General features: G+C 40.0%; 1 protein-coding gene across 1 annotated transcript in view; it reads left to right on the plus strand.

Moving 5' to 3' along the window:
* ZNF385D (zinc finger protein 385D) overlaps positions 1–26,084 on the plus strand; it is a 921,658-nt gene that overhangs the window by 290,845 nt on the left and 604,729 nt on the right. The gene's annotated exons all lie outside the window — the stretch shown is intronic.

Below are 26,084 nucleotides of genomic sequence, written 5' to 3' on the forward strand. Positions count from 1 at the left end.
AAATGCTTGTGAGTTAAAAACAGAGTTGATAATAATAATAGCTACCATTCTTTAGAAGATTAACCATGTGCTCATCTCTGTATTTATATATTTTATGTGGATTATCCTATATAGATACTGTATTAATAACCCTCTGAGTATTATAGTTCTACACACCTTATTTACAGGGGAGAAAACTGAAGTATGGAGGAATTAAGCTGCCTTAATTGCAGAACTAGTCAGTGACTAAAACCTTATTGACACTCAATTAGTTCTGCCTTTCAGTCTGGTGCTATTAACTGAACACAGAGTCCTTATTCTAGACCTGTCTCTGCCCCACACATGTCATGGAGAAACTGAGGCAAAGAGAGATTTCGTGCGTGTTTGTTCATTTGTTCACAGAACAAATTGGAGTGGGGTTCCCAGGCATATCTGTACATTAGAACCAGCTGAAAGAAAGTGAAATTTAAAGTGAAGTCGCTAAGTCTTTTCCGACTCTTTGCGACCCTGTGGACTGTAGCCTGACAGGTTCCTCTGTCCATGGGATTTCCCAGACAAGAACACTGGAGTGGGTTGCCATTTCCTCCTCCAGGGGATCTTCCCAACCCAGGGATCGAACCCAGGTCTCCTGCAATGCAGGCAGACTCTTTACCCTCTGAGCCACAGGAAGCTAAGGAACCAGCTGAGGCTTCTTTTAAATATTCCAAGTTCAGTCTACACCCTAGTGTGTGTGCATGCATGCCAGGTTGCGTCAGTCGTGTCCAGTTCTCTAAGACTCTACGGACTATGGCCCACCAGGCTCCTCCGTCCTTGCAATTCTCCAGGCAAGAATACTGGACTGGGTTGCCTTGTCCTCCTCCAGGAGATCTTCCCAACCCAGGGATCTACTGGGGTTAAATGACAATTTCAGGAGGACACAACATTGGTAATTTGGGGGATGAGATTTCAATTTGCATATGACTGAACTGAACTGAACTGATGGGAAGCATTTAGTTAGAGGAAGTGCTTGAAAGGGGCTCACTGTACTCATTCACAAGCCATTTTCCTTATTAGGCACTCCCCCCACCCCCCATTGGTTGGCGATTCCCAAAAGAATCTGCTTCAACTCATCACATGGAGAACTTGATTATGGACCTAGCCTTGAACTGAGAACGTAATTCACTGGATCCTCCCACAGAGTACATGAGAAAACTGAAGTGGAGAGAACGAAAGCAACCTGTTTAAAGTCACAGATTGGTTAGTGGTGGAGCCAGGATTCAAAGCGCAAGTCAGCTTGACTCAGAACTCAGGACAGTGGAATCTGGGTGTACTATTCTATTTTAAGGTCACTTGTTGTTTGCGTCCATCCTTAGAAGACCTGGGAGCCTGTCAGCATTGTGGGCTCCTGACATTTCAGTCTGCTGACGCTGCCTCTCCCTAAGCTTTGGGATTTGGAGCATCTGTATTTAGCGTGAGTCTGGTTGCTCCCATGTTGAGAGTCTTAACCATGCTAACTGCTATGCTTAGAGCCTTGTCTATATTTAGGTTCCAGCTGTTCCTGCTGATGAAACTGCTGGGGCACAGAAACTATCTCCATTTTGAGTTCCCCATTTTGAGTTTTTGGTTTTTTTTCCAACTGAAAAAAAACCAAAGAGATCTTCCACCATCATCCTTGAAACCCACGCATCAGGCACTGCCCCTCCGACAGGGTCTGTTGTCAGGGGAGATCTCACTGGGTGTCCTTTTGTGATATTCTTAGCTCCCAGTCATAGCTCTGTAACGCCACACCACTTTAAGAATTCCTTATCTTACATTGTGTGACAAATCATGGAATAGTTACATAGAATCTAGACTCTCCTAAGCACCCATGAATGGAGATTCTTAGTCATTGTTCAGTCACTCAGTTGTGTCTGATTCTTTGTGGCCACATAGACTGCAGCACGCCAGGCCTCCCTGTCCATCACCAACTCCCAGAGTCCACCCAAACCCATGTCCATTGAGTCGGTGATGCCATCCAACCATCTCATTCTCTGTCGTCCCCTTCTCTTCCTGCCCTCAATCTTTCCCAGCATCAGGGTCTTTTCCAATAAGTCATTTCTTTGCATCAGGTGGCCAAAGTGTTGGAGCTTCAGCTTCAGCATCAGTCCTTCCAATGAATATTCAGGACTGATTTCCTTTAGGATGGACTGGTTGGATCTCCTTGCAGTCCAAGGGACTCTTGAGAGTCTTCTCCAACACCACAGTTCAAAAGCATCAATTCTTCGGCGCTCAGCTTTCTTTATAGTCCCACTCTCACATCTATTACATGACCACTGGAAAAACCATAGCCTCGACTATACAGGCCTTTGTTTGCAAAGTGATGTCTCTGCTTTTTAATACACTATCTAGGTTTGTCATAGCTTTTTTCCCCAAGGAGCAAGCGCCTTTTAATTTCATGGCTGCAGTCACCATCTGCAGTAATTTTGCAGCCCAAGAAAAGAAAGTCTGTCATTGTTTCCATTGTTTCCCCATCTATTTGCTGTGAAGTAATGGGACCAGATGCCATGATCTTCATTTTTTGAATGTTGAGTTTTAAGCCAGCTTTTTCACTCTCTTCTTTCACTTTCATCAAGAGGCTCTTTAGTTCCACTTCGCTTTCTGCCATAAAGGTGGTGTCATCTGCGTCTCTGAGGTTATTGATATTTCTCCCAGCAATCTTGATTCCAGCTTGTGCCTCATTCAGTCTGGCATTTAGCATGATGTACTCTGCATGTAAGTTAAATAAGCAGGGTGACAATATACAGCCTTGACATACTCCTTTCCTGATTTGGAACCAGGTTGTTGTTCCATGTCTAGTTCTAACTGTTACTTCTTGACCTGCATACAGGTTTCTCAGGAGGCAGGTCAGGTGGTCTGGTATTCCCATCTCTTGAAGACTTTTCCACAGTTTGTTGTGATCCACACAGTTAAAGGCTTTAATGTAGTCGATGAAGCAGATGTTTATCTGGAACTCTCTTGCTTTTTCGATGATCTAACAGATGTTGGCAATTTGAACTCTGGTTCCTCTGCCTTTTCTAAATTCAGCTTGTATATCTGTAAGTTTTCAGTTCATGTACCGTTGAAGCCTGGCTTGGAGGATTTTGCGCTTGGCCTTGCCAGTATGTGAAATGAGTACAATTGTGCAGTAGTTTGAGCATTCTTTGGCATTGCCCTTCTTTCATGTTGGAATGGAAGCTGACTTTTTCCAATCCTATGGCTGCTGCTGAGTTTTCCAAATTTGCTGGCATATTGAGTACAGCACTTTCAGAGCATCTTTTAGGCTATGAAATAGCTCAGCTGGAATTCCATCACCTCCACTAGCTGTGTTTGTAATGATGCTTCCTAAGGCCCACTTAACTTCGCATTCCAGAATGTCTGGCTCTAGGTGAGTGATCACACCATCGTGGTTATCTGGGTCGTGAAGATCTTTTTTTAATACAGTTCTTCTGTGTGTTCCTGCCACCTTTTCTTAATATCTTCTGCTTCTGTTTGTTCTGTAACATTTCTGTCCTTTATTGTGTCCATCTTTGCATGAAATGTTCCCTTGGTATCTCTAAATTTCTTGAAGAGATCTCTAGTCTTTCCCATTCTATTTATTGTTTTCCCCTATATCTTGGGATTGTTCACTTAAGATTGCTTTCTTATCCCTCCTTAGATTCTTAGAGCAGAATATGAATTGAATATTATTTGTATTGCCTTTTGGTAATTTTATACATTTCATTTTAAAATCAACAGAGTTGCTAATTTTAACTTAATTAGTAGAACATTTATAAAATACTTATACAGTCATTTAATTGCAAATATTATTTTCTGGTTCATTTTCTGTCCTAGCACTTGAGACATGGAAAATTCATAAACACATTGAATGAACACGTGAATTTGGTTTACCAAGTCCAGAAGTAGTAGACAGAGAAGGCAGCCTGATGCTCTGCTTTGTGTCTTGAAATTCTTAATGCTTTGTAAAAAGGGCCTCCCATTTTCACTTTCCCTGGTCGCCACAGATTGTGTATAGGAGTGCAGGTTTGTGGAGCCAGTCCTGAATGGAGGGAGTGTATGAAAGCATAGCCTCAGGCACCGAAATCCTGGGTTTGCCAGAAAATGCCTTGGGTTTTTCCATGCCAGAGTATGGAAACCTGAATGAAATTTTTGGCCAACCCAATAAGTGGCACTGGTAGGGGGTGTGGGGAGTGGGATTCGTGGACTCCTGTGTAAATGTATGGTCACAGAGACCTAAAAAAATTTTTTTTTTAATTCTATAGAATTTAAGACATACATAAAAGGATTTCCTATAGAATTAGGTTGAATAATTATGCTTTATATAACCCTGCCTACAGTTCTCATGTACATAATTGTGATTCATAAAACACAACTTCATTTAGTACCTCCATTTAATTTGTAAATGCTAAAAGTTTAGCCATTAATACGTGAGGGGGGTCAGACAGTCAAGTCATCAGTGACATAATTGAAGCCCTTTCCGGAACTTATCTGAATGAATTAAAATGAGCTTTCCTGTCCTTGTCCATAGGGGTAAAAACATGTGAAAATGTAACAGTAATTTTAAAAGAATACATATTTGAACTTAATTAAATTCTTATTCAAAAACAAGTTGCAAATGCCTCGCTCTGGAGAGTCTCAGATCAGATACAGGACCTGTGTCACAGGACCTCGGCTTGTTACCCACCTGTGGGCAGGAGATGAGAGACTGCAACAGAGGTTCCTGCATGAAGCCAGGCTCCTACAGGCGTGTCTCCTCAGTAAAAGAGGATTTAAATAGCTCTACCTGTGAAACTGCAAGTGGCAAGCAGTTTTTCTATCTATCAGGCCTGTAAGTGAACGTGTGGATAGAGAGAGGGCTGTGGAAGTTACACTTCAGACCTGGGCTCAGTAGGTAAAGGGTTCAAATTTACACAGCTTATGAATTATGAATGCAATTTCAAAAATGAACATTTTAAACACCACCGAATTCTGTGAAACAATGGATCACTCTGTAAAGGCAAAGATCAAATATCTTTAGGACACGCCCACAACCCAGGACACGCAGGATTCTAATGGCATCGAGACTAAGGATAAGACACGATGGACACTCGGGAATAGACCACAGGGAGGGAGAGCAAGCAAACACGGGGCGAGGAGGACTCACGCTTGAAAACTGGATAGAAGGGGATCTTCTCAAAGAAACCAAAAGACTGATTTCTAAAATCATTTGAGGGATAGAGAAGAACTAGCAAATGTCACAGAAGAGAAAGTGAAAATCAACTAGAGAATTATAAACTAATCAGATATAATTACAAGCAAAAATGTAGTACAGACAGTTAAAACTCAATAGGTACATTAATAGGCAGATTTCATCATTTAAGAATTATTTATTTATTTATTTTTGGCTGTGTTGGGTCTTTGTTGTTGCATAGGCTTATATATAAATATATATATCCTTCATTATGCATAATTATGCATAGTTTTAAATAGAGTGATTGATAGTGCAAAATATCTTAAAAAGAAAATCAAAATGAAGAGAGCATTTAAAAAGAAGCCAGCAGAAAAGACAGTTTTACCTCCAAAAAATTAATTTGATTACTTGAATTTATATCAAGCAGAAGTTAGTGAAATATCTTCAGAGTACTAATGGAAAATATATATCATAAAATTCTATACCCAGTTTAATAGCATTTAACAGGTAATTTGAAATGAAGACAGGATAAAATCTGAATTTTCCCTTCATAGACTCTGCTGAAAGAAATACCAAAGTTGTAGTTCAGAAAGAAATTGAATCTGTAGCAAACAAGTTAGATGCAAAGAGAAATTCAGTTCAAACATATAGGTGAATGTATTAATAAATCCAAATATAGATGGTTAAAGAATAAAATCATATTAATTTTGATAGAGTAAGGCATGCTAAAATATCAGAAGGCCATAAGATGAAGAAGGGTGGAGAAATGTTATAACTTTAGACTTTGTTGCCAAGTGTGGAGCTTAATGTTTAAATGTAACTGCTAAAGGCATTAAAAATAGTGAATTAATTAACTACAAATGAGTATAGAAGGGAAAGGTGAATAAATTAAAATCTATAAATCTAATAGATTATCAGAAAGGGATAAAAGGGGAAAAGCAATGATTAACTTCAAACAAATGGTAAAAATAAACCTAAATCAATCAAACTAAATATGAACATACTACTTTTCCAGGTATAGTACAGAAATTATTGACAAAATTGGAAACAAAAATAGTAGAAATTTGAGTTCTTTACAAAGGATACAGTGAAAATGTAATGACAGAAAAATTGAAACAGAGCTGGAGAGAGATCTGCTAAAAGGAAGAACAGGTATGTTATCCTAATAGAAGACAAAATGGACTTTAACAAAAGTGTCACCCTAAAAAAGGAAAAGAGCTCCAGAAAAACATATACTTTTGCTTTATTGACTACACCAAAGCCTTTGACAGTGTGGATCACAACAAACTGTAGAAAGTTCTTAAAGAGGTGGGAGTACCAGAACGCCTGACCTGCCTCCTGAGAAATCTGTATGCAGGTCAAGAAGCAACAGTTAGAACTGGACATGAAACAACAGAGTGGTTCCAAATCAGGAAAGGAGTACATCAAGGCTGTATATTGTCACCCTGCTTATTTAACTTATATGCAGAGTACATCATGAGAAGCGCTGGGCTGGAAGAAGCACAAGCTGGAATCAAGATTGCCGGGGGAAGTATCAATAACCTCAGATATGCAGATGACACCACTCCTATGGCAGAAAGTGAAGAGGAACTAAAGAGCCTCTTGATGAAGGTGAAAGAGGAGAGTGAAAAAGTTGGCTTAAAGCTCAACATTCAGAAAACTAAGATCATGGCATCTGGTCCCATCACTTCATGGGAGATAGATGGGGAGACAATGGAAACAGTGGCTGAGTATTTTTTGGGGCTCCAAAATCACTGCAGATGGTGACTGCAGCCATGAAATGAAAAAAAAAAAAATGTTTGCCCCTTGGAAGTAAATGTTAACCTGTATTAAATCTGAGTGGCAGTTTCACTGGATATTTTATATACATCTTTGCACTATTAAGTCTTTGAAATATTTTTTAGTAACATTTAAAAAAGTTCAGTGGCTTTTGCATGTTAAAAATTAGGAATCTATTGTTCCAATTAAGTCATTTGAGCTATGTTAGAGTTTTATTATGTGTGTGTATACATGTGTGTATGTATATATATAAATTTATGCATTCAGTAAATATTTGTTAAATGCCTACTGTTTTCCAGCTGTGAAGGCAGGTTAGGAGTTTAGCATGTGAGGATGAATGTCAGAAGACTGGGTTTGGTTATCCCACTGTTGTTTAGTTGCTCACTAGTTTCCGAGTCTTTTGTGATCCCATGCCCGCCAGGCTCCTCTGTCCATGGGATTTCCCAGGCAAGAACACTGGAGCAGGTTTATCATCTCTTCCTCCAGAGGATCTTCCCAACCCAGAGATCACGCTTGGGATCCTGCACTGGCAGGTGGATTCTTTACCACTGGGCCAGCAGGAAAGCCCAACTTATCCTGTAGAAATCTAAAAATCTCCAGCTTTTTAACACAAAAGGTTATTTTGAATTGATGCAAAGCTCATTGCAAAGTCATATGTTCTTAGTGTGATGTGGGCATAAGCAGCCTCTACAATTTCTGGAACACAAGCTTTTGGTCTTTGTGGAAGGAAAAATGAGAAGATGAAAAAATCATAGGCCAGTTCTTATATGTTTTTACCCCTGAAAATTCTCAGTCACCCTTGTCTTCCACTGATGAAAGAAATTCCAATGGCCCTGCCTAAGCTCAAATAGGCAGCAGGTGTCGAGAAGAACTAGAAAGATCTGCTTAGCTCGATGTGCAAGAAACACCATTTTTCTGCCATCATGGAACTAGCAGTCAAGTATAATACCTAGATCAGATTCCTTAATCTCGTTACTGTTGACATTTTGTATTAGATAATTCTTTGTTGTGGGGGTGGGGTGTCTTCTGCATTGTAGAATGTTTAGAGACAGTGACATCTCCCAGGTATGAAACCCCAAATATCTCCAGACATTGTCTTGCTCTCTGGATACTGGGGCAGGGGGCGGGGGTTGTTCCCAGTTGAGAAACACTGTTCTAAAAGAGATCAAAGAAATATTTTGTAGAACAGGTGGTAAATCTGTGAGATTTCATAAGAGGAAGTAGCAAGTGATGAAAATATAAGTAAATTTGTCTCCAAATGTATGTTGCTTCATTTATAGTCCTTCTTAACAATATGAGAAAATCTCCCTTATCTGTTTTATTTGTTCCCCGAAGGATGACAATCCTAGACTCCTATCATTTGGCCATTGTTTCCCATGTCAGTGGAAAAGATCCCTTTCGACAGGTATTTGGGCACATCAATCAAGGTGCCATCCAGAAATGGTGTTTCCTAGAGCCCTGGCAAAGGGGTACAAATATCAAAAGCGCAAGACTTGATAAGAACCACAACTTCTTTATCCATTCACCCGTCAGTGGGCATCCTGGCTGCTTCTTTGTCCTAGCTGTTGTGAATAATGGTGCAGTGAACACTGGGGCGCATGTGTCTCAATTATGGTTTCCTCAAGGTATATGTGCAGTATCGGGATTGCTGGGTCCTATGGTGGTCTTTATCCCTAGTTCTTAAAGGAATCTTCATACTGTTCTCCACAGTGGCTGGGGTGGGAGTTGGGGGTGGGGTTCAAGAGGGAGGGGCCGTATGTATACCGACGGCTGATTCATGCTGATGTATGGCAGACACCAACGCAATATTGTAAAGCAATTATCCTCCACTTAAAAATAAATGAAGTTAAAAAAGGCACAAGGCTGAATTCAAGAGGTAATCATGGGAAGCCAGGAAATGGTGGTCAGTTATTGGAGGTAATGCTGAAAGAACATACGAGGATGGTGAAAACAAGAAAAAGACGGAGAACCAGGGGCCAGATGGTCTCTGCAGTGAAGCCCTTGAAGGCAGAAACGGATGAGACGTATTGATGTCTGTATTCAGTCCTGGGCGAAGATGTGTACGTGCAAAGGCCCCTGATTGATGGATGGGCAGGAAAGGTACAGAGAGTCACCATTGATAAACACATTGGTAAAAACCAAATGATTGGAGATGAATCCCAGGGAGGGGTGCGGCTATCTAAGGAGGGTGGAGACAAGGTTATTCAGCATGAGTGCTGCAGAGAAAGAGAGAAAGATAATCAGGCGAAAGTTGAGACAAGCCTAGGTGTTTTCTGTCAAGTTGCCTTAGGTGTCAATGATATGAAAGAGTTCATATCTTTTTACCTTATGGAGCAGGAAAATTACAGTGCAATGTGTGTGCTTGCAATTTATTCAGTTATTATCAATATTTATGTGCTAATTCATGGTATAATAAATTGAAGAAACTTTCCCATAAAATGAATCCACTGACATTTTGTGTAATGCTGGACACTAAACCTATTTGCTTTAAATTAAATCCTTTAATTAGCGAGTAATTCTTTAGCATCTTTCTCTATAAATTATTTTCCTAGATAAATTTAGCAAATAGATCCATCCTATGCCGACAGCTATGTTTAATGTTTACAAAAAAAGAATAATATATGCTTATTATAAATAATTCAAGCAATAAAGACATATATAAAATGAGCGTTCTCTCTTCTGCCACTAATTCAGTTCCCGAACTTTTGTAAGAACCACTTTAAACTGTAAACACTTCTCAGATTATTTTTTAGTCTTTACCTTTTTTTAAAATTTGTGTAAAGTTTGTTTCCAAAGAGTTACTTTTGTCAACCATTTACTAATTTCTATTTTTATTGCATTCTGTATTTGTTTTGTGAATATTTACATAGAAGCCCCATTATTAACAAATATACTGTTAATCACTATTCTCAGCAGCTTTGTCTGCTCTTTATTATTTCTTGTACATCTGTCTTCATTTTTCCCTTCAATTCATTTTTTGATTTGCATACACATGTCATATTTCTTATGCAAACTGGTAAGCCACTATGAAGAACAGTGTGGAGATTCCTTAAAAAACTGGGAGCAGAACTGCCATACAACCCAGTCATCCCACTGCTGGGCCTATAGCCTGAGAAAACCAGAATTGAAAGAGACACATGTTGCCCAGTGTTCACTGCAGCAGTGTTTGCAATAGCTAAGACGTGGAAGCAACCGGGATGTCCATCAGCAGAGGAATGGAGAAGGAAGTAGTGGTTTGTATACACAACAGAATATTATTACTCAGCCATAAAAAGGAGCAAGTGTGAGTCAGTTCTAAGCAGGTGAATGAACCTGTAGCCTATTATACAGAGTGAAGTAAGTCAGAAAGAGAAAGACACATACTGCATATTAACACACACACACATATATATATATAGAATTTAGAAAGATGGTACCAAGACCCTACATTCAGGGCAGCAAAGGAGACACAGATTTAAAGAACAGAATTTTGGACTCAGTGGGACGGGTGAGGGTGGGATGATTTGAGAGAATAGCATTGAAATATGTACATTACCACATGTGAAATAGATGACCTGTGTAAGCTAGATGCATGAAGCAGGGCACCCAAAGCCAGTGCTCTGGGACAACCAGAGGAATGGGGTGGGGAGGGAGGAGGGAGGGGATTCAGGATGGGGAGGGCGAATGTATACCTGTGGCTGAGACATGCTGGTGTGTGGCAGAAACCATCACAATACTGTAAAGTAATTATCCTCCTACTAAAAGTAATTGAGTTTTTAAAGTTCCAGGGATTGTAATTCTGAATATTTCGGAGAGTGGATGTATGTTTGCTATTCATTCGCCCACTCGTGTACCAATCTTTGCAACCCCCGTGGACTTCAGTACACCTAGCCCCCTGTCCCTCACCATCTCCCAAAGTTTGCCCAAGTTCATGTTTATTGCATTGGTGATGCTGTCCAGCCGTCTCATCCTCTGATGCCCTCTTCTTCTTCTGTCTATCCCAGAATCAGGGACTTTTCCAATGAGTCATCTGTTCCCATCAGATGACCAAAATACTGGAGCTTCAGCTTCAGCATCAGTCCTTCCAGGGAACATTCAGGTTTGATCTCCCTTAAGCTTGACTAGTTTGACCTCCTTGCTGTCCAAGGGACTTTCAGGAGTCTTCTCTAGCACCTCAGTTTGAAGGTATCAATTCTTTGGTGTTCTGCCTTCGTTATGGCCAAGTTCTCACAACCGTCTGTGACCACAGGTAATTTATCTTTTGTTTTGGTTTTGTTTTATTAGCATCTCTTGTTACAAACAAGTTTGGTTCATATTATTTCTAGGTAGCCTTTCTGCCTTCTCACTGGTGGCTCGTAGGAGTCCTTTTTTTATCCTTGGAGATCACACTGTTCAGAAGTGAGGGGTGTGGGGATGCACGGACACCTCTGTATTCTGGGTTTGAGTGTCTTTTCTTGCTTTAAACTTCTGAAAGTGAAAGTCTCAGTCACTCCGTCGTGTCTGACTCTTTGTGACCCCATGGACTGTAGCCCACCAGGCTCCTCTGTCCATGGAATTCTCCAGGCAAGGATACTGGAGTGGGTTGCCATTTTCTTTTCAAGGGGATCTTTCTGACCCAGGAATGGAACCTGCATCTCTTGCAGGCAGACTCTTTACCAGCTGAGCCACCTGGGAAGCCCTTCAAACTTCTAGAACTCTGGTTTAATCTGTTGCCAATGGTAATTTATACTTCTGTTGAGTTTTCTTCTCTTTCTTTCTCCTTCCCATTTGCCCTCCCCCAGCCTGCTTTAAATTTCAGCAGCCATGCTTTTAATTTCTGGGAAAAAGTAAACTGGGATTTTGGTTTTGGATTTGTCTTTTAAAGAACAGGTCTATTTTGGGTGCTATAGTAACATCTTGCAAACCTTTGAAGATACAAATCATACACTTGTTTTTCTCCAAGATTTCTTCTCACTCCTGATTTAGCCCCATTTTTCAGGGTTAGTCCTTGTTTTTAGTCTTTCCTGCCAGTGGTTTTCTGCCAGCATTTGTTGCTTTGGACAGTTTGCTTAGATATGTAACTAAGTGGTGACTGACCAGAGCTGCTGATGGAGGCTGTTAGCTCAGTGCTCTTGAACATCCTGTGGTTAGCTATAGGATGCTGCCGGAAACCTGAGTCCAATTGTCTTATGTGTTATGTGACTGTGGACCACCTGTGTTCTAAAGAAGGGGGTCTCTTCTGCTAGTCCAAATGCTCCCTAGAGTCTGACCCAGCTTCATCCTCCAGCCTCTTCATCCACTGTGTGTTTCCTAAGGAACTGCTCACTTTATTTAGCAACATGTACTTAACAGGCTTTGCAGGTGGATAAGTGGTAAAGAATCCACCTGCCAACGCAAGAGACACAAGAAATGTGGGTTTGATCCCTGAGTGGGAGAAGATCCCCTGGAGGAGGGCATGGCAACCCACTCCAGTATTCTTGCCTGGAGAATCCCATGGACAGAAGAGCCTGGCGGGCTGCAGTCCACGGGGTCTCAAAGAGTCAGACACGACTGAAGTGACTTGGCACACACACGTGCAACTGACTTAATACCATTTGCTCTGGTTTCTCAGTAATCATCATACTTGGAAATTCTTGCAAGGAAGACTATCTAAACTCATTAACAAATGTAGTAGAACCTTTGTATATGCTGTGTGTTATAACTAAGGCAGTTATTAAAACTTTAAGTTCAAAGACATTTAAGCAAGTGTTTTTTTGAGGTTTGTACTTCATGTATCTTGAAGCCTATATACTTTTTCAATAGTCAAGCATAATTGTAGCTCTTAAACACTGATCCTATTTTAACCTGTGCTGATTATACATTTCTTAGCTCTTTTGGGTTTTACTTTAGGTTTGAGCTTATATACTTTAAAACTTCCATAAATTCCTCAAATTTGTGTTCTGTTAATGCTCCTCCTCTACTTTTCATGGCTAATATTGATTTATGTTTAATTTACCATTTTTTTTCCTATTATTCTAATGAGATTTGGGGAGATAGAAAACACTCAATACCGTTGTCAAGTCAACAGTCTCTGACTAGGAGCCTGCAATCATTTTTGATTGAGAAAGTCTCAATTTTCTGTATGTGTTTTTAATAAATATAGTCTACTGCCAATACTTACATATAGACAGAACTGACCTGGAGAATGTTCTGAAGTCTGTGATCTAACGTGGTGGGTGGACACCCCTGGTGGAATCAAGATGCTTCAAAAGACAAGAATAAGCCGTTTACTTCCTTGCTGAGTGAGCGTGAAAGTGATGCCCACTCTGGAAACTGTCCCCCAAGCTGCCGTGTTATACAATATCCCCATCTCATGATAGCCATGTTCAATCCTGCTTTGATATGAGGCTGTTCTTATTAGATTGCAATCTAGGGGCCACAATTTATTCACTGTTATTCCCAACTGTGGGGCATTTTCTAAAGCACGTGCATTTACTGGAGGAAAGAGTGAGAGAGAATGTGGAAGCAGAGAGGGGGTGAGGGAGGCAGAGGGGGACAGAGAGAGAAAGGGATTGGATGAGGAAACTTTCATAACTGAATGCAAATAAGCTCTTAGTGTTAAAACACATTTGTAGAATATACTGTAACACAGGAGTAGCCAAATCTTTGATTGATTAATAGGATCAATACTTTGGATAAAGTTTAGAAAGTGCTGTGCATTTCAGTCTCACCCTATGAATGTTAAGAGTTCGGGCAGTAACTGGTTAAGATGACAGGGAGGAGGTGGACCATGTACCCTTCTAAGAACATGGTGTTGAAAAAAGGCGCTTCTTCTCCCCAGAAAAATGCAAGTGAAATGGTGTCAATCATTTCAGAAAGGGGGTGGGATCTCTGGATTCAAAATCCTTGTTGTAGAAAGTTTGACAATATCATGCACATGTATTGATTGTTTCATGTATCTTGAACTATTAATACCTGAAAGAAATAAAAGATACAAAGAGAGGGAGGAGGAAGAAAGCCACTACCTGCTGGGGTCCTTTTTAAAATGGTTTATTTATATGTGATGTAAAATACAAGGTTTTTTTGTGTAGCATAATCAGAAGTCTTGAAGACCTGAATTTCAGCTCTGCACCTTAGCAAAGATGTGATCTTGGGTAAAATTGCTGCATCCTTGCATGTCTCAATAGCTCCCTCCTTAAAATGGAATCAGGATCATTTCCTACCTTCTACAAGACATTATTGTCTGCATTAAATGACTGTTTTCTAGATTTGATTTTTGTATCAATTGATGTTTATAACCATATTTATTTACTTTCCTAATTTACTATTAGTTAGATTTCATCCAGGACTTTATTGTATGCATCAAAAATTTAAAATTTCTAAGAAATATCAAATTATAGTGTTTTGTGGATTAAATCTGATGGTAGAAAGGGATAGAGTCTTCTTGTCTTGAACTCATCAGTGTCAGTTGGGTAATAGTCCAGTATTGGGTCTATTCTTGGGCGGTTTGCTTCTATTTTAATGACAGACATATTTGGTAAGAGCCAATTAAACTCTGATGAAGTTTACACATGTGTGTTGTTTTCTAAGAATAAATATACTGTTCTTCAATATTTCAGGTGCTTTAAAATAGCCATCTTGTCATACTTTGTATTTATTTCCATGAAAAGCTTTCTACTAGGGACTTTTTTGCTTACATGTACTTAAATATTTTGGAAACAGTGAATGGTGGAATTTACTCATAAATTATTGCAGTTATGTGCAAAAATAAATCAAGCTCTAAGTAATTATTTATTATGCTTCTGGGACCAATTTAGGGAAGATTCATTAACAAAACTTGTAGGAAGCCATGTATCATGTCTCCAATGAGTTATATTAGTAGTGAAACATTTTCAGTTATAATCTGGTGAAATATTCTGTCTAGGATTCTGCCGTGTACCTTTCATTCTTAATAGATAATATTTTCACTGGGGGTGGATACAGGAGAAAGGAAGGAGTGGAAAAAAAAATCAGACAAGATTTATTGAAATAGTTCTGCTTCCACTATTTTGCCTATTCCAAAGATAAACAATGTTTGTCCAAATAATTATTCTTATAGAAGCATAGACATTGTTCGGTTCTCATGAGGAGAGTGTGATGCATGTGGAAAAAAAGTCCAGCTGGTTTTCTTCTTCTTGTGCGATGCATGAATTCATAGAATCCAGTCTGGCTGCAAGATATTTTTGTGGTAATCGGTCAGTGGGAGCCTCGTGTCAGTCTAGACCCCATCAGAGAGACTTAGACTGTGGATTTCTAGGCTTGAAATGTGTTTATCACAACTACCTCATATTGTACTCCCAGCCTCTAGACAGGCAGGGATGCAGATCTGAGTCTAAGCAGAGCAAACGCAGCAGATATCCTTTCTTTCCCCTCAGGAAACTCAAGGGCTGCTTTAGAAGTGAACTGATACTGGGAGTAAACACTCATGCCTGGTGTGAATGACCTCAGAGAGACAGCAGTGCGTGGCCCCGGAGAGTTCCTAGTTCACTGCCCAGGAGTGGAACCTGGGTGGCCTGGGTGAAAACCAGGGGCCCTAGCTGTTAGAACACCAGGGGCTAGAGGTTAGAAGAAAAGTTCCCCGGCTCTTGTTTCAAGCAGGCAGGAACTGCAGAGATAGGTCCAGAGTTTATTGTTAGAGACAGCACAGTACGTGGGAGAGCACAGCGAGAAACAGTTTGTGTATTTAAGACAGAAGTAAGGCAGAAATACACACCCAGAGAGAAAGGGTGCAGGCATTCTCTCTAATGGAGAGGAGCCCAGGAGAGAGGTGATTCAAAGCCCTCATATAGGACAGTTCTGCTGGATCTTTTTGGTTGCTGTTTTCCAGTCGTGTCCAAGCCTTTGTGACCTCATGGAATTAGCATGCCAAGCTCCTCTGTCCTCCACTATCTCCCCAAATTTTCTCAGATTCATGCCCTTTGAGCCACTGATGCTATCTAACCATCTCATCCTCTGCCAATGCCTTCTCCTTTTGCCTTCAGTCTTTCCCAGCATCAGGGTCTTTCCCAATATGTCGCCTCTTCACATCAGGTGGCCAAAGTATTGAAGCTTCAGCTTCAACATCAGGTGAATATTCAGATTAAACTGGTTTGATCTCCTTGCTGTCCAAGGGACTCTCAAGAGTCTTCTCCAACACTACAATTTGAAAGCATCAATTCTTCAGCGCTCAGCCTTCTTTATGGTCCAACTCTCACATCTGTACATGACTACTGGAAAAGGGTCTTTTTTACCTTTGACTAATTATCTTGTTTCTTTTCTCACATCTGACCTGTTCTAGGATACCCCCCAACATGCATGCACAGAGTTTTGCTGCGATGGAGTCCACTGCAGAAGCCTGGGGGATATGTCCACACTTATTATGGGGTGGCGCCCCTTCCCTTTTGGACTCCCAAGAAGCCCTCTTGAGCCTGTGCAGAGAGGGACATTCTCCTTGACCTCAGGCGTAGTCATCTTATCCCTTTAGTTCCGCAGAGTTCAGCTTCTCCTCCAGCTTTGTCCTTGGCGTGCACGGGTGAGAACAAAGCTTCAGTCTCCCTCCCCTTGACAAAGACCAACTTCTGGCCCAGGAGCCCGTCTATCTCCTGCCTCACTGGCGTTTCTTTCCTCGCCAAGGCAGAGAGAATTATGTTGGCAAATTCTGTGTATGCAACTCTTGTGGATTTTGCTCTGTCCCAAAGCTAACTATGTAAATACTCTTTGTCTTGTGACATAGGGGGATTATGTGCATACGGCAAGAACAGCCAAAATGGCTCTGGGTCTTTCTTCCCTACCTTTTATTATTCTGATCTCCATGGGTACCCTACTTTTATCATACATACTACTTTTTAGAATGAGTAAATTTTCTTCACATTTTATTCACTGTCATCTTTTAATCTTGAAGTCTCTTAGAGGTTTTTTGTTTGTTCTCTTTTGCTCATTTGTCTTCATGCAATAGGCTACTAAGGGCAAATGCAATCAGGAAGATGACGAGACTCGTTGTAAGACTTCGATCCCACGTCAGAAGGGACGTTGTTCCTCCATTCTCCTGCTTCTCCTTGATTCTTTTTGTCTCCATTCTACTGTTTCTATTCCTACTGTTACTTCTATTTATATCCTATTCCCTTATAATTTTTATTTTGCTTGTTTTGTCATATTTTGATATTATGCTATTTACAAAGCCATAGATTCAGTGGAATCAAAATCTACATGTGTGCTGTCCTTAGTCACTCAGTCGTGTCTGACTCTTTGCGACCCCGTGGACTGTAGCCCACCCGGCTCCTCTGTCCTTGGGATTCTCCAGGCAAGAATACTGGAGGGGGTTGCCATGCCCTCCTCCAGGGGATCTTCCCCAGCCCAGGAATCGAACCCAGGTCTCCCGTATTGCAGGCGGATTCTTTACCATCTGAGCCACCAGGGAAGCCCCCAGAAATCTGTATACCCATTACCAAACTTAAGAAATAAAACATAACAATACAACCATTTGCAGAAGGAAGCAGACAGAGAAAGACAGATACATATGGTTTCACTTTTTGGTGGAAACTAAAAAATGATAAAAATTAACTGATTTACAGAACAGAAACAGGCTTACAGACATAGAAAACAAGCTTAGGGTCACCAAAGGGGAAAGGGCAGGGGGATGGGTAAACCAGAAGTCTGGGATGAGCAGGTACACACTACACATAGGAGAGGCGACAAAGAAGGACCTACTGTGTGGCCCAGGGAGCTATGCTCAATGCCTTGTCAGAGGATCCGGAAAAGGGCACGTGTAGAACTGACCCACTCTGCCCTGCACCGGGAGGTAACACAGCATCGTAAATCCACTCCACTCCGATCACAGAAGGGAAGAAGTGCCCGTGCAGTGGGTGACCCTCAGGGCCACTTTAAAATGCCCCTTCTCTTCTTTAGCCACAAGTAGCCACGATCTAGATTTTGGCATTTAAAAACCCCATATTTTACTATTTCATTTTATATTTAAACTTTCTGCAAATTGTATATTTGCCATAACCTTCTGCAACTTGGGCTTCCCTTGTGGCTCAGCTGGTAAAGAATCTGCCTGCAATATGGGAGACCTGGGTTTGATCCCTGGGTTGGGAAGATCCCCTGGAGAAGGGAACAGCTACCCACTCCAGTATTCCAGCCTGGAGAATTCCACGGACTATATAGTCCCTGGGGTCACAAAGAGTTGGACACGACTGAGGGACTTTCACTTTCACTTTCTGCAACTTAATTTCTCCTTGAAATTATTTTTTTAATGAATCATTTTTATTGTATTATTTTCTATTGTGTGGATAAACTACAATTTGTTTTTCATTCTCTAGTTAGTAGATATGGATATTTACAATTCTTCCTATTCCATACATTACTGGAATAAACATTTCACATATATTTTAACACACTGTACACACAATAAGAATTCTGAGGATTGTTTGACTTAGGGTAACTGGGTTTTTAACTTTTATTTTATATTTTTAGCTGATTTACAATGTTATATTAGTTTCAGGTGTACAACAAAGTGACTCAGTTATACATGTATCTATTTTTTTTCCGTTCTTTTCCCATTCAGGTTATTACAGAATATTGAGCAGAGTTTCCTGTGCTACACAGTGAGTCCTTAAATAGATATTCCATAGTATTCTCCAAACCAGTCTGACCAAGTTCCCTCTTCTCAGTGTAAGAGGATTTGATTCCTTCACATTTTCCCTTAGTATTAATATTTGTACAACTTTGTAATATTTTGATTTCTGTATTTTCTGTTGTTTATTATTTTCTTCCTTCTAACCTTTTAAAATGTATTGTGGCTTTAATTCTGTTCTATGCTAGGCATCTCTCTCAATTTTCAGACTTCTAACAAAAAAATTTAAATTTATAATTTTTATCATGCACACTGATGTAGCTCATCATTACTTGTCTTGATTTGCAGTAATTTTATAATTATTCAGTTTTAAGCAGTTCCTGATTTTCATTCTTGTTACTGAAAGTGTGTGCAAAAATTTCCACTCACCTTTTAGTCGTTTTTGTTGCATTTTTCTTTGTATGGAACCAAACGTGCTTTCCAGCTTGATTGCATTGTGGTTAGAAAAACAAAATCTGTATGAAAGTGATTCTATCTGTTGAGCTTTGGTTTGTGATCTAAAAAGTATTTTCCCCAAAACCCAGACCAATAAAAGCAAGTTTTCATGTCATCTCCCTTTGTGTCCAGGTGAATATTCTCCAGTCTACCTCATATTGAAAGCAGTGCTCTGAAGGCCTGAATTTTATGAGGAGTCTCGGCTCCAATGCCTCTCTAAGTAAAGCTAGTTTTTGAAAAATAAATAATGATATGCAAACTACATATCCACAAAAAATGCAAAACGGAACCCTGCTTCTCACCAAACACCAGAATGAACTCCAGATTCATCAAAGATTCAACAGTAAAGAGAAAAACTCTACAATGAAGACTAGAAGAAAAGATGCTTCAGTTTCTTTATAATCCGGATGCAGGAAAGCCTACATAAGACTCAAAATTCAGATGTGATAAAAGATTGATAAATTTAACCCTATAAAATTATAAAAGGAAATATTTTGTGTGAACAAAAAGAAAACTCTGTAAACTAAGAACAGTGTAAATGACAAACTGGGAGAAAGTGTCATGAGTCTGTTATATATGTGTGTATATATAAGGGTTCTCATTGCAGTTTATGTGTGATATTTTTATCTGATAAAGGGTGAACAGCCCCAACATGTAAACTCCTAAAGAAACAGAAGATTACTGAAAACCCAATAGAAGAGTAGATAAAATATCTGGGAAGTTCAGATTAAACTTATACATATAGTCTTACAAATACAAATGATGATTATTAAACTTTACTAGTAAATTTAAAATGTAGACTAAAACTACACTGAACTATCATTTCTCACCTTTCAGACTGGCAAGAATTCAAAAATCAAGAAGTGCATACCATTGATGAAACTATGAAGAATTTCTACCCTCATACATTGCTGATAGGCATACACAACCTCTCTGGAGAAGAATTTGTTCAGTTCAGTTCAGTTCAGTCGCTCAGTCATGTCTGACTCTTTGTGACCCCATGAATCGCAGTAGACCAGGCCTCCCTGTCCATCACCAACTCCCAGAGTTTGCCCAAACTCATGTCCATCGAGTTGGTGATGCCATCCAGCCATCTCATCCTCTGTCGTCCCCTTCTCCTCCTGCCCCCAGTCCCTCCCAGCATCAGGGTCTTTTCCAATGAGTCAGCTCTTCACATCAGGTGGCCGAAGTATTGGAGTTTCAGCTTCAGCATCAGTCCTTCCAATGAACACCCAGGACTGATTTCCTTTAGGATGGACTGGTTGGATCTCCTTGCAGTCCAAGGGACTCTCAAGAGTCTTCTCCAACACCATAGTTCAAAAGCATCAATTTTTATTTATCAAAACTACATAAACATTTCCCATTGAACTTGCAGTAGGTGCCATTTATGGCTATATACGCAGACAAGAAACCTCTACATAACCCAAATACCTTATGTACAAGGTGATTCATGCAGTGTTATTTGTAATAGCATAATTTTGAAAACAACCCAAATAAATATCTATAAAAGCCTGATTTGAATCAACTGTGGTAGACCTACACAAAAGGCTTATTTCTCAGATGTAAAATTGAAGTTGATCTCTATGAACATTTATGGAGTGATTTCTAGAATATATTGATTAGTGAAAAAAATCAAGATGTGGTATAATGTTGCTCATTCTGCATACAGAAGCATGGTCAAGATAAACAGAAAAGTCTGGACAACGGTTGTCAATAGGAGTGGGTGAAAGCAGGACAGAAGGGGTACGGATGAGAAGGAAACCTCGCTGGTATACCTTTGACACAGTGTTTTTATTAAACAGTCTACCCTTTCAAACCATTGTTAGTAAATGAGGATTTTTAAAGTTAAAATTGAGTCTAAATCTATGTCTAATTTTCAAAAGCAACTTCACACATCACCTGAGCCCAAGGTCTAGATGTCTTTCTTGTGGATTTTTTTAAAACCCAATCCACTGGGACTTCCCTGGTGGTCAGGTGTCTAGGCTCCGCATGTCCAATGCTGTGGGCCAGGGTTCGGTCCCTGGCCAGGGAACTGAATCCTACATGAGGCCACTAAGGGTTCACAGGTCAGAATGAAGATCCTGCGTGCCTTGTTTAAGGCCCAGTGCAGTCAAAATAAATAAGCAGATGTTTAAAAGCCCCGTTCCCACCAGCTCTGCGAGTGCTGCCGCAGTCTCTAACGCTGCTCCGTCTTCCCCCTTGGTTTTTCTTGTTACTTTTGGTATTTTAACTTACTTAGTGAGTAAACAACAACAACAACTTACATTTACATAATTAAAAGGATGTTTGTCGTATTTTATCTGATATTTTTATGTTTTTGCAAAAGATAATTTTTAAGCAAACCAAGTTTGCTGTGGTGCCAGAAGTAAACGGCCTTTTTTCTTGATGCTCTATTTTCCTCTTCTTCTTCCCTCTGTCCCAGCTCTCTCTTCATTCTGTTAATATCTTTCTAATCTTATTGATGGGCTTCTCTGGTGGCTTAGTTGGTAAAGAATCTGCCTGCAATGCAGGAGACCCAAGTTGGATTCCTGGGTCGGGAAGATCCCCTGGAGAAGGAAGTGGCTGCCCACTCCAGTACTCTTGCCTGGAGAATCCCATGGATGGAGGAGCCTGGTGGGCTGCAGTCCATGGGGCCGCAAAGAGTCAGACATGGCTGAGTGTTTTATTTCTCATTTTCCATCTGAAATTTAATATCCTTCCTCTTGTATTTATCCCTATTCAACATTTGCTATAGTCAAAAAAGTATAATTATCCAGTCAATTTTATATAATCATAAAAGATCATGTTAAATTATCTCTGAAAATATCTGTATATTCCTAGAGCTGTGAATATGAAATAGTGTGCCACAAGCTTTTCATTAAGTAAAAAACATAGAGACACATCCTTGATTTCCTTGAGACTACAGAATACGGAAACCATTTGCAACGGACTTTTCTGAAATAGAGTCTGTCACAGAAGCACTGCTTAGCTCCTTTCCCTTCTCCTCTCAGAAGTTAACCTGGACATAAATGTTACTAAATTGTGTTACATTCTCCTCTGCTTAGAAAAATGGATCTCATTATCACCTCACACCAGTCAGAATGGCCATCATCAAAAAGTCTACAAACAATTAATGCTGGAGAGGGTGTGGAGTCAAGGGAACCCTCTCGCACTGTTGGTGGGAACGTAAACTGATGCAGCCACTATTGAAGATGGTATGGAGATTCCTTTAAAAACTAGGAATAGAACCACCATGTGGCCCAGCAGTCCCACTCCTAGGCGTACACCCTGAGGGAACCAGGCTTGAGAAGGACACGTGTGCCCCAGTGTTGCCTGCAGCACTACTCACAATAGCTAGGACCTGGAGGCAGCCCAGGTGCCCATCGGCAGATGGATGGACAAGGAAGCTGTGGTACATGTGAACAATGGAGTATTACTCAGCCGCAGAAAGGAATGCATCTGAGTCAGTTCTAATGAGGTGGATGAACCTAGAGCCTGTTATACAGAGTGATGTATGTCAGAAAGATAAATATCGTATACTAATGCACATATACGGAATCTAGAAAGATGGTACTGAGGGATTTATTTGCAAGGCAGCAGTGGAGAAACAGACTTAGAGACCAGACTTATGGACACGGAGAGAGGGGAGGAGAGGGTGAAATGTATGGAGGGAGTAACGTGGAAACTTACTTTACCATAGGTAAAATAGATGGCCCACGGGGATTTTCTGTACATCTCAGATAGCTCAGACAGGGGCTCTGTGACAATCTGGAAGGGTGGGGTGGGGAGGCAGATGGGAGGGACGTTCAAGAGGGAGGGGACATGTGTACTTATGACTGAATCATATTGAGGTTTGACAGAAAACAGCAAAATTCTGTAAAGCAATTATCCTTCAATTAAAAAATAAGAGTTTTTAAAAAAGTGTATCTAAAGATTTAGCATGATCCAAGCGCAGACCATCCTGGAATTAGAACCAGAAGGCGTGTCTCTTGGACTGTATTAATACATAAAAGGGCTATTCTTTTCTATACATTTACAGTCAGAGCTCAAAAAGGCACATTCAAGAGGGGGAAAAACTTTGAAAACTTTAAATATCTGTGAATAGTCAGTTATTAGAGGAAGAGATAGACCCCAAAATAATAGTCTTTTGTGTATTTCCGTTTCTGCTTTTGCATACTCTAAGGCTCATTCCCATTTCTACAAATGTCTCTTGGAACAAAGGCTTGGACATTTTTGGTAAAATAGCAGCACTTTGATATTTCACATTTAGTGTTCTAAAAATTTTCTAATGGATCCTTCTTTATGTTAGATTTTCAGAGGGCTTTACAGAGGACTATTCCTTAAGTGGGGACATGGGGAGGGATGTTGAACTGCGAGTGTTGAAACTCATATTTTATGCAAATAATGTATTGTTTTCAAAGCTTCAGCAATTAGTTTAACGAGTGGACACTCACTAACACACCCTTACTTCCCAAGTGTATTTTTATCTCATTAATATAAATATGTATAACATACACTATCAATAATATCCCTGCAGAAGAAACAGTATGAAAAGAAAAGGGAATAGAGAGAATGAGACTCTGGCAGAAAAAAGGAAAAAATGGAAAAAAGAAAATAATATAATGTTTTTAAGTTTTTGACAGCAATGTTTTAAAATCTAAAACATCATACAAAGTAGCGCTAGCTTTTTGCACTGCTACATACCCCAGAGATCAGTGAAGAGTGACTATGTACTAAACAGCTTAGCTACTTCACTTCCAAACTTGGTGTTCAATTCCCACATGCACAAGCATGTTTCTTGTGTTTTAGTTATTTCTTCCAGTTTTACTGAGATATCATTGACACGCAGCATTGTGTGTTTAAGGTGTGCGGCGTGATGACTTGATTTACGTGTACCGTGCAGTGATTGCCACAATGGGTTAAGTGAACATCTGTCATCTTGAAAGCTGAAGGTGTTAGTCACTCAGTCATGTCCACCTCTTTGCAACCCCATGGACTGTAGCCAACCAGGCTCCTCTGTCCATGGGATTTTCCAGGCCAGAATACTGGAGTGCAGACATTCCCTTCTCCAGGGGATCTTTCAATCCAGGAATTGATCTTGGTCTCCCGCATTGCAGGACAGACTCTTTATCATCTGAGCCACTAAGGAAGCCAAAAAAAAAAGTGTTTTTCCTTGTGATGATGTATTTGCATTTCTTAGTTTTTCTCTCAGCTTTTCTCTCTTTCAAGTGATTAGAGTTTTGTTTGAAATCCCAATAGGATAGTTTAATTTGCTTTACCTTTTAAGGAAATGGGCAAATTATATCTTTGTATTGTATTTTGTATCTTTTGACACTTTGTGTATCAAAAGTAAAAACATATTGATAGGAATTCTTAATTTGGGGTCTTTGGGGAGACTCCAGTAGTTTTTTGTTGATGTTTTTGCTGTTGTTTGGTGTCTGTATGGGTGTGGATGTCTGTGTAGTAAGATTTTTTTTTAATTGCATCTTTATTTTTAGTGCCTCTAAGGGAAACACAGCATTTCTTTCAATTATGAGTGCAGACGACAAAGCGTAGTATATGCAATTCCTATGACTTTGCCACCAATAGACATAATAGAAACCTATTGTTGCAGATACCTTGATGTATTTTTATACATATCACCACCTTGAAATAATGATCCTTACTAGATCTTCCAAGACATCTGTTATTAATATTTAATGTGTTTAAAAATAAGAACATATATGGTCCTCTCACATTTAAAAATATTTTGATAATGGAATTTTTAGATTAGTTTGATTTGTAATTATTTGAATTTTGATATTTAAATTTAGGTATTCTTAAAAGCAGCATTATTAGCAATGCCAAAGGGGCCCATCGCGTGTGCTCATACACATACACACTCACACACACTCTGAAGAGTCCTTATGTTGATTTATACCATTATAGTAAAGCAGAAATTTCCGTTTGGATTGTGTGCTCCTTGAGAGAGAATAATACTGACTTCATTTCCTAGGTTCTCTGAGTTTAGGTTTTTAAAAGGCCTTGCCAGACTCCCTAGTCCTGCTGTTGATAAACATTCTCATTTTGAGTTTTATTTCAGCATTGCAGCCCGTACACATTAGTCAGGCTCCCTGAGAGGCAGAATTCCCCTTGCAGTCTCGTTGATGTTTTTATCTATAAAAAGCCAAGGGCATTAAACTGCATTAAAATACCACATAGAGAAAAAAATATTTTCTAAGAGTTTTACTGACAAACGATTTCTCTGAAATTAGCTTCGTGTCTTCACTATTGCTGCTTCCGCCTGAAAGGACACCGAAAGCAAAGCAGAGCTGTGTCCTCTCCTTCCCGCCGTGTCTGACCTTAACACTGCCTGCGAAGCACTTCAGGCGTGGCCGGCTCTGCGACCCCGTGGACTGCAGCCGCCAGGCTCCTCTGTCCGTGGGCTTCCCCAGGCAAGAGCAGTGCAGTGGGCTGCCATGCCCCCCCAGCGGGTCTTCCCAACCCCAGGAATCAAACTCCCATCTCTCTCTATGTGTATCATCTTCTGCACTGGCAAGCGGGTTCATTACCACCAGCGCCACCTGGGAAGTCCTTACAGTGGGCAACTTTTAATACAGTCTAAGCCCAGGAAACTAGAAAATGTATATTGCTGGTTAATTTCAATAGTTCGTGAGGACAGTTCTTCAAAACGAATAGAAACAGCTCAACCATCATCAACATTCTCGGACCTCCTGTCTTCTATCAATATCCCTATCATAGTCTTTAACTTCATTGTATGATTGGAAGGCAGAAGCACAGTCTATAGAGTCAACCTGAGTAATATTCAAATCTGATACTACAGTTACTTTTAATCTTGAGCTTAACTAATATCTCTTACACATTGTTCTTATTTATAAAATGAAAATTATAGCAGCTATATGACATGACTTTTTAAAAAGTCAATGAAATTATATACACGTGTGTGTATACAAAATATGTGTGTGTGTGTGTTCAGTGTTTTATAAAGATCCTGGCATAGAATAAGTGTACACAGTGAGTGCAAGATAAAGGCCCGACATTGCTATTATCACTTCTAAATCCTTGACTTCAACCTAATTCTCTTTCAGGAGCTAGAATTCTACTTTTCCAGCTACCCATGAGGAGAAGAATGAGAGCATCTTAACATCATTGAAACTAGGT

Source organism: Cervus canadensis, chromosome 31, assembly GCF_019320065.1.
Source record: "Cervus canadensis isolate Bull #8, Minnesota chromosome 31, ASM1932006v1, whole genome shotgun sequence".
NCBI classification, from domain to species: Eukaryota; Metazoa; Chordata; class Mammalia; order Artiodactyla; family Cervidae; genus Cervus; species Cervus canadensis.